This window comes from Nycticebus coucang, chromosome 2 (genome assembly GCF_027406575.1).
Source record: "Nycticebus coucang isolate mNycCou1 chromosome 2, mNycCou1.pri, whole genome shotgun sequence".
Classification (NCBI taxonomy): Eukaryota; Metazoa; Chordata; class Mammalia; order Primates; family Lorisidae; genus Nycticebus; species Nycticebus coucang.
In genome coordinates this window covers 143134058-143147618 of record NC_069781.1, presented here as the reverse complement: position 1 = coordinate 143147618, position 13561 = coordinate 143134058, and positions in this window count along the sequence as shown.

Here is a 13561-nt window from a genome sequence, read left to right as displayed (position 1 = left end):
AAAGTTTTCCCATCCACATTCTCCCTGAGGTCGATTCTACACTGTTTGGGATTCAGAAACAGGTCTGTTGCTTACCCTGAAAATCTCTGCCTCCTGATATGTTTGCTTTATCTGATTGTAAATCCTAGTGCTTTTCTAGACCTTACATTATTTCAGTAACTTCACAGATTGGGTTTTGTTTGCTAGAAATCACATCCAAAATATCTTGACTGTGTATGAAAGAAAGTACCAACTCTGGGAAAGGAGTCACCACTCCCAGCTTTGAAAAAACGAGAGCTATTTTCAGTTCTTCACATGTATAGAATGATGCAAAACTACTCTTTCTAAAGATTATTTGATCACTTTGCAGGAATCATCAGCACACATTTGAAATCAGAAGAAATAGCGTATTTAGGAATCAGGGTAAATGAGGTAACAAGTGTTAAACAATGTTTATGGGAGGCCATTGCCTTGGACTAGTCTCCCACACCTGGTCCCAACAGACCAGAGCAAACCTAACTGAGCTGAGAAATGGGCCAATTTTCAGAACAAATACCAGACCAGTAACATATTAATTTCCAATATTATCATCGGACTTCAGTGACCAGAGATTCCCACAGAACTTTGACCCTGGCCTGGAGCAATAGAGGTAAAGTTTAAAAGTCTTTCTGTCCATTTATCATCAGCAGGGAGAAGCTTCCCCAGCATTGTCTTAGGAAGAGTTTGGTGGCAGGGGCTGTGTGCAGGACGTATGAGCAGGAGGGCAGATGTGGGGCTGCCCCAGCACAGACCATCCGTTGTGTGTTTGGCAGGCCTGACTCAAGCTCTCTGCCTTTTCTTGCCGTCCACAGAACATTTCTGCAGGTGGTCTAACACAATTGTTTGGTGGTTGCCATCATATTCCAGGCCTAATTCATTAACATCTAATGCCTCTCACCCAGATTAAAGTTGCTGACGTCTCCAGTGCCTCCTTCTCTGTGAAGAGGAAGGGTCTCACGGAGAAGGTATTGAGTGGGGCAGAGACACACGTGACTGGTGGAAGCTGGTGAGAGGGGTCCCCAGAGAGGTGAGAAAAGCCCTGCCATGAGGCCCGTAGACTTTGCTGGGGCACCAAATAGCCGCTCAGGGTGGTGGCTGCTTTTCCCTGGCATCTCACTCAACAATGGGACCCTGAAAGATCTTGTCTGTCTGTGGTCAGCAAATGGACAAGTTGCACTAAGGGGACGCCTCCTCTCAAACTAATCTCTGTTTATCTTACAAACTCTCGATGGTTGTTGACAAACTAACAAAATAGAACATGACTGCTGTGCTTATCTTCCTCCAAGTCAAACTATGATTATGACATCTTTTTGACATGCTAGAGATCCCGCAACAAGAAAAATCAAACGGGATATTAGACTGAAGGTTTTGATCAGTGATTTGATTAACGATTTGGTCGTTGTGAGCCCTGTACTGGTTACAGACCTTAGCATAGGAACGCATGTCGGCGTGTGGATGTGCACAAGTGTTAGATGTGTGTTTGTTCCATGTGTCTGCGGGTCTGTTTCAAGCTAATGAATCACATGATGCCTCCCAATCATTGGGAGCCTGCAAGATCCAGTTAAAGTTGGATTACGATTCTTAGTCCAACATCTAGTGTAGCCATGCAAATTTCATATGAAGTGAAGCCAAGGAGAAAATTCATGGCTTATTATCCTGTGCTTAATATTACTGTTACCAATCTTAGCTGTAAAAATATATTCGCATTGAAGCATCTACAATTTGCATTTTGGGAATTCAATGATCCTATAAAGGATTCTCAAGGAAAAAAATGGTCTGAAATTAATTTTTTCAGGATTATTTAGATTGTAATTCCTAGGTAAGTACAACACACTCTAGCTTTTCAGCCGAGAATGTAGTGAAATACAATCTATCTAGGCCTTAGTCATGTTTGTGTTTTTGTGACAGAATACCACAGATTGGGTAATTTATAAAGAGCAGACATTTATTTCTCCCAGTTTTTTAGACAGGAACAAGACATGGGCAGATTAAGACCTACTGTCTCTGCTCTGAAGACAGCACCCTCAGCCCTGCATCCTCCAGAGGGGAGGACAGCCATGTTCTCATGGGAACTGGAGGGCTCCCCCTTCCCTCCAGCCTTCCCCCAGCTATAGGCCATTAAGCGTCCCGGAGGGCCCCGCCTCCCAACACTGTTGCCTAAGGGATTAAGATGAAATACCTGCAGTTTGTAAGGGACACAATCTTTCAAACCACAGCAATCTAATATTAAGTGTGTTTAAAAAACAGCAAAGAGGGTGTGTTTTACTTATCAAAAATATAGCACTGAGATTGAGAAATTATTATATGGAATTCGGCGGCAGCCCTCATGAGTATTGTGCCACCTGGGTGGCATGGGAAAGTCTCCTTGCCAGGACCCGAGCTGTGACCCCACTGTGTCAGATTCCCAGACTGGAATGATGTCTGGCAGAGATTCACTGGAGTTCCCCAGGCTCTCTCCTCCTTGTCCTGGGCACAGAGCTTGCAAGAGGAGGTGACAGTGTGGCCGGTGGCACATGAATAGAAATGCTGTTCATCCAAGCCCACAGACACTTCCCATGTGCCTATTTCATTCCCCATCCCCAGGCAGAGGACTACAAGCACCAGGAGAGGACAGAGACCCCCCCCCCCACCAGGAGGATGCGTAACAAACCACTGGGCGATAAGCCACCCACTGAATGCAGCATTTAAGTGAGAAACAGGCCTCTATGTGTCAGGCCACAGAGGCCTAGAGCTGTACCTTCAGGGCCATTAGCACTGCCTAAGCCAGGCCAGCATTATACTCTGCTCACCAGGATGTGGTTCGAAGAGAGACCACCGCTGACATCTCTCTAGCCCTGTCTTTCCTCTACAGCTTGGGGACCTCACTAGTCTGTAGATGAGGTGAGTGGAAGGTGGCAACAAGCCTGGTTCTCCCAGAATTCATCAGTTTTAAAATTGTGTCTTGATCCCAGAAACACACAGAATATGATGTCTTTGCTCTTGGTCCCCAAATGACAATTATTCTCAGAGATGAATGGCAGAACTTCAAATCTCAGGACTTGAATAGGGCATCACTGTGGGAGAGAACAGACTCTGCCCAGCCCGTGGGATGGACCAGCCACGCAGAGGAATCCACACGCATTCCCAGAAGCTAGGGTGGCAGAAGAGCTTGAAGTCGCCACAACCCCATGGTCTTGGAACCAGGGGTGTGGAAATAGAGCTTCACCTGCCTCCAGCCTGTCTGAGCTAAGTGTGTGACCCTCAAATGGGAAATCATTTCTGATTTTTTTGCTTTTGTCCTATTTGTGCCTTAACATTTAAAATGTGTTTCTTGGACAAGCCTGACCTGTGTGGCTCTGTTGGGATCCTCCCTCCTGCACCACTGCAGGAAACCCTCAGGGCACAGGGCACTTATAGGGCCCCCTCAGCTGTTCCCCATCTTTCAGAGAATCACTCTCCTTCACTCTCTGATGCCCAGTGTCTTGGAGTTTCTTCTTTCAATGTTCTGTCTGGTGTTTGTTGTGTCAGGCAGGAAGTTTTGTTCCTGTTACTCCATCACAGTCTGGAGCAGAAGTTCCTCTAATGATGGCTTAAAATCCAAATCTTCTTCCCAAACTGGCACAAGTCTACAGACTCAAAGGGGAAGAGGACCTCTCTACCTTTCAGGCTTCTGTTTCTGTGTTCCCCCGCCTTTTATTTGTTGAATCAGAGAAAAGGAGGAGACTGGGTGCTTTCTTTCTGACCTGGCAGAGGCTGCCATGGTCCTCACTGCCATCCTCGGAGGCTAGTCCTCCAAGACGATCCGCGTGGGTTTCAGCTTTGCCCCACTGGCACAAGGATCTTCCCTTTTTTCCCTCTCTCCTTTCTCCCTTCTTTTAAATATTCTGGGGGGGGGGGGCAAGGCGTAAGGACCACGCCAAGAGCCACAGGGCCAAATCAGGAGATTATTTCTTTGTTCCATTTATTTGTTTGTTTATTTATTTAGTTGAGACAGGGTCTTGCTCTGTCCTCCAGGCAGGAACCTGGAATTCCTGGGCTCAAGAAATCCTCCCTCAGCCTCCTGAGTACCTGGTAACTATAGTTGTCCACAGCCAGGCCCAGATAATTTTTGTTTTTTAAGTTTTTATAGAGATGAGTTCTTGCCATGTTGCTGAGGCGGGTCTTAAACTCATGGCCTAAGGTGATACTCCTGCCTCAGCCAAGATTATTAATACGAATAGGGTGTGTCTGAGTTTAGGGTGTGTGAAACATGGATCCTCCTTGGCCTGAGTTTTTGTCTCAGTCCTCAACCATGGAACAAGGGTGGTGGTTCACCCAGGAGTGGTTTTGCCCACCCTCCCTTCTCAAGAGACAGCTGGCAACTGTGGCTTTCGTCACTGGGAGGGGCTGCTGCTAACCACCACAGCGCCCAGTGTGGCTCCCCATGAGCGACAGGTCAGCATTCCAAGGCTGAGCAGCCCAAGTCCAGGCAGCAGTCCATCCAGCTTTTCCTCACACTAGGTTCAGTTATCCCTGCTTTCTCACGCTTTTTGTATTCCTGGTGCTGGGCACAAGGTGTTAGTTATTTAAGGGATATTTACTGAGTTCTAACAAACATCAGAAACTGTGGATCAACTCTTAAATTTTTCTTCCTAAAAATGTAGTCTTCTTTTCAAAGTAACGTGTGTGCTCTTCAGTTTGGTACTTTTCTCAGTGTTGAGTTCAGAAGACTGCTGCTTGCCCAAGGCCCAGTGAATTGAAAGTGGCGACAGTTTGAGTCCTTCTCTACAGATTCCCCTCCTGACCTTGGCAACTGCTGAGTTTCAGGGGGAGTGGTTTAGCTAATACCACACTGACAAGGGAGTGGTCTCAGTTTGGGGGTTTCGGAGTTCTTTGCTTTCCACCTCAGAAGTTCAATGTGGACCCAGTAGCACTCAGCATCGTTCTCTGAGTGTCACTGGCCTCTCTCTGTGCACATCAGGGGACATCGGGGGTCCTCTCAACACTGCAGCAGCCACACCCTCTGGAGAGCAGCTCCACCTGCTGCTATGGCTGGATCAAAACACTGTGGGTCCTTGTGGGAGCCAAATGGAAGGTTCTTCCTCCCCTATCCTCCTGATTCCACTTGTCCCATCCTTGGCGTTCTGGGTCGGGCGTCTCTGAGACAAAGGGATAGTGGCCTGTAGCTGATACAGACAGAAGAGATTAGGGCACCGCTAATAACTTAACATGGCCTGGAGAATGGAGTTTCATGCTTACCCATGCACAATCTAATTAGATCCTTTAAACTCCTTTGAATCATATCTCTCCAGTTTCCCAGGCAGAAACCAAGCTTGGAGGATTAAGCAAGAATCCAAGATTATTTGCCTATGAGCAACAGTGAGGCACAAACCTAGGACCCCTCTGTACAACCAGGTGGCAGCAGCCCCTTCTTGCTCTCCTGCCACAGGTGGTGCAGTCTTTGGCATGGGTTTTCTGGCTGCGCTCTGGGTGAATCAGATCCAGTCGTCTCTATATTTTTAGATGCTAGTAAAAATCAGTTTTGTAAGCCAGCAATTTACTGCAAAAATTCTCAATTTTGTCTGTAACCCTGAACAGCCAGTCTGGTCTTCCCATGAGAAATTAAGAGAAAATAAGAGATCAAAAGATATTTCTACAAATAATGTGAAAGCTGAGGCACAAAATGAGTCTTTATTATGATTTTCAGACATTGTCTCCTTGGGTGCGATTCTCATCATTTTTTCCTCTCCTGCTCTCAGAACTTTAATGAAAGGAATGAGGGGTAGAAAAGGAGTCCAGTGCTGCTAGGCAGGGCTTTGAACCCCAGCATCTCCTGGCTGCCAAAATGATCCAATGATCCAAGGAATAAGATGTTTCCTGCCTCTGCCAAGGCAGCTGCAGACAAAAATGTCACCTCCACAGCAGGCTACGGACTGGGAGGCTCTGCAGAAGGGACTTGACAGTGGGGAACTAACCTAAGACAGATGCACAAAAGCTGTGGGAAGAAGAGGTTTACTGTCCACACCAAGCAGCAAGCACTTTGTTTTCTATAATGTTTAGCACGTTGTGGCTTTCAAGCACACATGAGCAGAAATTACTATTTTCAATGTTTGCTTATATTGTGAACGGGTATAGCAATCACTTTTTGCATGTTTATTGTGCATAGCTAGCACCGGGCCAGCTGATTTTGGACATGCAAAGATGAATCAACACAGGTGCTGCATTCCTGGAATGGCCAGCCCTGCAAAGGACGTCTGCTGAGTCCTAGGTTGCTCGCCTCCCAGTCACAGAGACCGACTCTCCTGTGCAAACTCCAAGCTCTGCAGGCCTCTCTGCTTCTGTTCAAACTTCACCAATGAGGTGAGGAAACAAGCGTGGGAAGTGGCTTTCAGGGTACCAATTATTGCCCATGGGTAACAGACCACTGGCCTGATCCACCTCTGGCCTGGGGGAGGGATAGGAGAGAGAGACCCAGGTGGGCTGGAACTGCTGTGGATAACCCCAAAGTGGGACTTTGGACTCTATGCCCCAAATGCGTTCTTACCTCAGAAAGTCAGACTGGGTTCAATCTTTGATTTATCTTCAAAATATCTGGTTGGTGGAAGCAGGTGTGCTAGTAATGAACTTTAAAAAGTTTGTGGTGGGAAGGTCTTTAGCTCCCCAGGCTCCAAATTTGGGAGGTGTCCTTATAGGGAATGACTAATTAACTCTAATGTAAAGCAGAAACTGTCAACTCTCATAGAACAGATACTCCTCATTTTTCTTGAGAATTTGGCTGATGAGATTATTCATGCTGAAACAATTCCATACTGGTCATGAGCCTTGAAGTATGGATGAGAATCGAACATGCCCTAATTGACAGTGAGGAAACCCTTTCAAGTTAGGAAAAGAATCTAAGTAGAGACATTTTATGTTGGGAAATGAAAGCCATTAAAAAAAAACAGCTAATGCTAAGTTTGGTTGGAATTTAGACCTCATACAAAGAGATCACATGGGAATTAGACTTTTTTGAAATTAGATTGGTGTCAGATTATGGGAAACCTTAAATTCCAAGTAAGAAAATAGGTGTTACCCTTTAGTTAAAGAGAATTAATGCAAACAGAGCACTGGTAACAACAGAAGGATGTTTTTAAAAGTTAATTTTTGTGATGGTGGACTTGCATTGGAATATTCAATGAAAGCCCGGTAAGTAGCTGTTAAATTGATTCAATTATACAACTATGTGTGTGTGCTAAAACAAACAAAAACCACCTGCACAACAGATACCATCTTTGAGTTAAATACAATTCCAGTGTCAATTCTGGCCTGACACCTGGGTTCTTCCCTGTAAAGCTGGGACCACTGGATGCCCCATGTCAGACCCACCCTGCCCTGGGTACCAGGTCTCTTATTAAAGAGAACCCTAAGCTGTTAACTTTCTGTCGTAAAAATTGATGTTGAGGGCAGTGCCTGTGGCTCAGTGAGTAGGGCGCCGGCCCCACATGCCAGAGGTGGCAGGTTCAAACCCAGCCCTGGCTAAAAACTGCAAAAAAAAATATTAATGTTGAGTGATCTTGGTTCTAGCCTTGCAATTCAGTCCTGATGAATATACCAAAACAAGATAAAGTCAGTATAAGAAAGGAGTAATATTTGTTATAAATACAGATGCAAAAAGTCTTCAACAAAATATTAGCCAATTATGTGCAACAATGTGTAAAAAGAAAAAATCTACTTGGAGACATCAGAAAGCTGCTGAGGTAGGTGGAATTGAGGTCCCAAAATTCTGGAGGAAAAAAGTGTATTGAAATGAATGAACATTATACACACTATTTCACCCTTTGGAACATGTACACAGAAAAAAATCTGAGTAGAGGGTAAAAGATCACTTCTAGAAAGCAGGAAGCTGACATACCTTTTGGTAGCTGTGTGGGATTATGGAGCTAAAACTTTATTTTGATGAGTATTATTTTTTTGAGACAGAGTCTCACTCTGTCACCCTCAGTAGAGTGTCATGGCATCTTAGCAACCTCCAACTCTTGGGCTTAAGAGATTCTCTTGCCTCAGACTCCCAAGTAGTTGGGACTATGGGCACCCACCCCACACCCAGCTATTGTTTGGATGTAGTTGTCATTGTTATTTGCCGGGCCCAGGCTGGATTCATATCCGCCAGTTCTCATGTATGTGGCTGCCATCCTAGCCACTGGGCTACAGGCACCTAGCTGGAGCTAAAAACTTTATAGTTCGGGTTTCCCTGGACAGCCAGAATATGAGTAGCAAAGGTCTCATAGGGAAGGACATTTCAGAGAAATAAGCTCTAAAATTTTCTTAAAAGGATTTATTAGTTCTTCAGCTTCATGGGATGAGGGGCCAAAATAAAAAGGGAAAACAAAGGAAGAATCAGATTAAAATCTGAGTGGAGCTTCCAATAGTCTCATGGTGGTAAGGAGAGAAAAAAATGGACTTTAGGATTCTCTATGGAGAAGGGCCCTAGAAAACATCCCAGGCTAACTGGAGACCCCTTGAAGGCTTTGCTTGAGAACTGAGAATACAATGAATGTAGACCAAAGACCAAAATATCTGATACAGGGCCTGAGGTCAGGTCATTTCTGTTTAATTTGAAGAAGTATGTCCTACACCAACTATTTGCAAAAGATAGGTTGAATCCTTCTTTGGAAAGATGTCCAGAACTTCCATAATCCTCCATGAAGAAATTCTGTCATTTAATCTGGCATTTAGTATGCGAGCCGGAAATATGACAAGATAACAAAACAGACAATAGAAACAGGCCCATGGTGAGATAGTTATCAGTTATGATCTTTAAACTAATTTTTTTTTTTTATTGTTGGAGATTCATTGAGGGTACAAGATGCTAGGTTACACTGATTGCATTTGTTAGGTAAAGTCCCTTTTATAAGTGTGTCTTGCCCCCAAAAGGTGTGTCACACACCAGGACCCCAACCCCTTGCTCCTTCCCTCTCTTTTCTCTCCCCTTCCCTCACCCCCACACCATGTGCTAGGTTGTTAATTGTCCTCATATCAAAATTGAGTACATAGGATTCATGCTTCTCCATTCTTGTGATGCTTTATTAAGAATAATGTGTTGCACTTCCATCCACGTTAATAAAAGGCTGTAAAGTCTCCATTTTTTAAAAATGGCTGAATAGTATTTCATGGTGTACATATACCACAGCCTGTTAATCCATTCCTGGGTTGGTGGGCATTTAGGCTGTTTCCACATTTTGGCAATTGTAAATTGAGTTGCAATAAACAGTCTAGTGCAAGTGTCCTTATGATAAAAGGATTTTTTTCTTTCTGGGTAGATGCCCGGTAATAGGATTGCAGGATCAAATGGGAGGTCTAGGTTGAGTGCTTTGAGGTTTCTCCATACTTCCTTCCAAAAAAGTTTTACTAGTTTGCAGTCCCACCAGCAGTGTAAAAGTGTTCCTTTCTCTCCACATCCATGCCAGCATCTGCAGTTTTGAGGTTTTGTGATGTGGGCCATTCTACTGGGGTTAGCTGGTATCTCAGGGTGGTTTTGATTTGCATTTCTCAAATAATTATAGACAATGCACATTTTTTCATGTTTGCTAGCCATTCATCTGTCTTCTTTAGAGAAGGTTCTATTCATCTCTCTTGCCCGTTGATATATAGGATTGTTAGCGTTTTTCTTGTGGATTAATTTGAGTTCTCTATAGATCCTAGTTATCAAGCTTTTGTCTGATTCAAAATATGCAAATATCCTTTTCCAGTGTGTAAGTTGTCTATTTGCTTTGGTTGTTGTCTCCTTAGCCGTACAGAAGCTTTTCAGTTTAATTAAATCCCGTTTGTTTATTTTTGTTGTTGTTGCAATTGCCTTGGAAGTCTTCTTCCTAAAGTCTTTCCCCAGGCTGATATCTTTCAGCATTTTTCCTGTACTTTCTTTGAGGATTTTTATCATTTCATGCCATAAATTTAAGTCTTTTATCCATCTTGAATCAATTTTTGTGAGTGGAGAAAGTTATGGGTCCAGTTTCAGTCTTCTACATGTAGATATCCAGTTCTCCCAGCATCATTTATTGAATAGGGATTCATTCCCCCAGTGTAAGTTCTTGTTTGGTTTATCAAAGACTGGGTCTTACAGCCGTAAGATGATAGTTTCATTTCCTGGTTTTCTATTTAATTCCAAATATCTATGTCTCTTTTTGTGCCAATACCATGCTGTTTTGACAATTATGGCCTTATAGTACAGCCTAAAGTCTGGTAGGTCGATGCCCCCAGCTTTGTTTTTATTACTAAGAAGTGCCTTAGCTATATGGATTTTTTTTCTGGTTCCATAGAAAATGAATAATTATTTTTTCCAAGTCGTGAAAATACGATACTGGTACTTTAATAGGGATGGCATTGAATTGGTAGATTGCTTTGGGAAGTATAGACATTTTAGCAATGTTGATTCTTCCCAGCTGTGAGCATGATATATTCTTCCATTTGTTAATATCCTCTGCAATTTCTTTTCTTAGGGTTTCATAATTTTCTTTATATAGGTCTTTCACCTCCTTTGTTATATATATTTCTAGGTATTTTATTTTCTTTGAAGCTGTGGTGAAGGGAGTTATGTCCTTATTTAGCCTCTCATCTTGTCTGTTGTTGGTGTACACAAAGGCTACTGACTTGTGGACATTGATTTTATATCCTGAGACAATACTGTATTTTTTGATGATTTCCAGGGGTCTTGTGGTTGAGTCTTTGGGGTTCTTTAAGTATAAGATCATGTTGTCAGCAAAGAGGCAGAGTTTTGCCTCCCATTTGGATGCCCTTTATTTCCTTCTTTTGCCTGATTGTATTGACTAGAACTTCTAGCACTATGTTCAATAGTAATGGTGACAGAGGACAACCTTGTCTGGTTCCAGTTCTAAGTTGAAAAGCTTTCAGTTTTACTCCATTCAGTAATATATTAGCTGTGGGTTTGTCATAGATAGCTTCGGTCAGTTTAAGAAATGTGCTATGTATACCTGTACTCTTTAGTGTGCTAATTAGAAAAGGATGTGGATTGTATCAAATGCTTTTTCTGCATCTATTGAGAGGATCATGTGGGCTTTGTTTTTGCTTCTGTTGATAGGGTGAATAATGTTTATGGAATCGTGTATGTTAAACCAGCCTTGCATCCCTGGGATGAAACCAACTTGACCATGATGTATGACTTTTTTGATGTTAAGCTGTAATCTATTGGCTAGGATTTTGTTGAGAATGTTTTGCATCTATATTCATGAGTGAAATTGGTCTAAAGTTCTCCTTTTTAGTTGGGTCTTTTCCTGGTTTTGGTATCAGGGTGATGTTTGCTTCATAGACCATGTTGGGAAAGATTCCTTCCTCCTCAATTTTTTGTAATAATTTCTGCAGTAAGGGAATAAGCTATTCTTTGAAGGTTCGATAGAATTCTGGTGTGAAGCCACCTGGACCAGGGCATTTTTTTTGTTGGAATATTTTTTGTTTCTTTGATCTCAGTGCTTGAAATTGGTCTGTTCAGGATATCTATTTCTTTCTGGCTACACCTAGGGAGAGGGTGGGATTCCAATTATTGATCCATTTCCTTTACATTGTCAAATTTCTGGGCATAGAGTTTCTGGTAGTATTCAGAGATGATCTCTTGTATCTCTGTGGCATCAGTTGTTATTTCCCCTTTTTCTTTTCTCATTGAGGTTACTAGAGATTTTAGTTTTCTATTTCTGGTTAGTCTGGCCAAAGGTTTATCTATTTCATTTATTTTTTCAAAAAACCAACTCCCTGTTTCATTAATTTTCGGAATGATTCTTTTATTTTCAATTTCATTAATATCTGATTTAATTTTGGATATTTCTTTATTCTGCTGGGTTTAGGCTTAGATTATTCTTCTTTTTCTAATTCCATATGATGGCTTGTGAGTTTGTTGATGTGCTCCCTTTTTTGTTTTTCAGATGTAGGCATCTAAAGCAATAAATTTTCCTCTTAGGTCTGCTTTTGCAGTATCCCACAGGTTTTGGTAGCTTGTATCATCATTGTTGTTATGCTCAAGGAAGTTGATGAGTCCTCTCTTATTTCTTCCTGCACTCAACTGTCATTCAGCATAAGGTTGTTTAATTTCCATGCCTTTGTGTGGAGTTGGACGTTTTTGTTGGAGTTGAGTTCCACCTTTAATGCCTTGTGGTCTGAGAAGATACAAGGTAAAATTTCAATTCTTTTGATTCTGTTGAGGTTTGTTTTATGTCCTAGGATATGATCAATTTTGGAGAATGTTCCATGGGCCAACAAGAAGAATGTATATTCATATCTTTGGGATGAAGTGTTCTATATACCTCTATCAAGCACAGTTTTTTTAGGATCTCATTTAAGTCCCTCCTATCTGTTTCAGCAGTGGTTCACAACCTATAGGTTGCAACCCCTTTGGACTCTATTAAAGGTTTGTGTCATTAGAAAGGTTGAGAACCACTGGTTTAGAGGATCTGGCCAGCTCCTTAAGAGGAATGTTAAAGTCCCCTGTTTTTATGGTGTTATAGGGTATACTGCTCAGACTAATTAAGGTCTGTTTCAAAAATCTGAGAGCATTTAAGTTGGGTATATAAATACTTAGAATGGAAACATCTTTCTTGGTGTATATTTCCCTTGACCAACATGATATGACCATCTTTGCCTTTTTTGACTTTAGTTCCTTTAAATCCACTTGTATCTGAAAATAAGATTGCAACCCCTCTTTTCTTCTGAATTCCATTTGCCTGAAAATTTGTCTTCCAACCCTTAACTCTGAATTTTAAGTTGTTTTTTGAAGCTAGGTGTGTTTACTGCAGACAGCAGATGGATAGCTTGTGTTCTTTAATGGAATCAGCCAGTTTATAAATCTTCAGTGGGGAATAGAAGCCATTAACATTTACTGAGATAATTAATAAGTGTGGTAGCATTCTATTCATCTTATTTTGTGAAAGTCCATTGCTCAGTTTTATTTTTTGCATCATTGTGAAAGCTAGGTTTGGTGCTTTAATTTCTGGGTGCTTACTTTCTGGTGGTCCGTTATAATGGTCAGTGTGTAGAATAGATTGAGGTATTTCCTGTAGAGCTGGTCTTGTGGCAAATTTCCTCAATGTTTTCATATTAGTAAAAGATTTGATTTCTCCATCAATTTTAAAGCTTAACTTAGGAGGATATAGAATTCTGGGCTGGAAATTGTTCTGTTTAAGTAGATTAAGGGTAGATGACCATTGTCTTCTGGCTTGAAATGTTTTTCAGGGATGGGATTGGATTGGATGTGACGAAGGCAATTGGATGTGATTGCCTTGTGTAATGATGGAATGGTGTCAGTTTTGAGACTAGCATCCCTTGGGAGGCCACTGCAGCCAGAGAATGCTACTGAAGGATTTTTCAAAAAAGAAAGATTAGTTTATTATGGGGCAGGAGGCTCAAATGCACCAAACTAAGTCTCAGGGCTGCACTTGTTGCCACTGTGTGAAGTCTCTCCTCTTCTGTAGTTCTACCCTGGCAATGAGTACAATCAGGCCCTTGCACAGTCCAAGGTCTCTACTGCGCAAGACACGGTCTCTGTTCCTAATTTACAAATAACTGAGAAAGAGAACATTCTTTATGCTACTCTTTCAGTTGAATG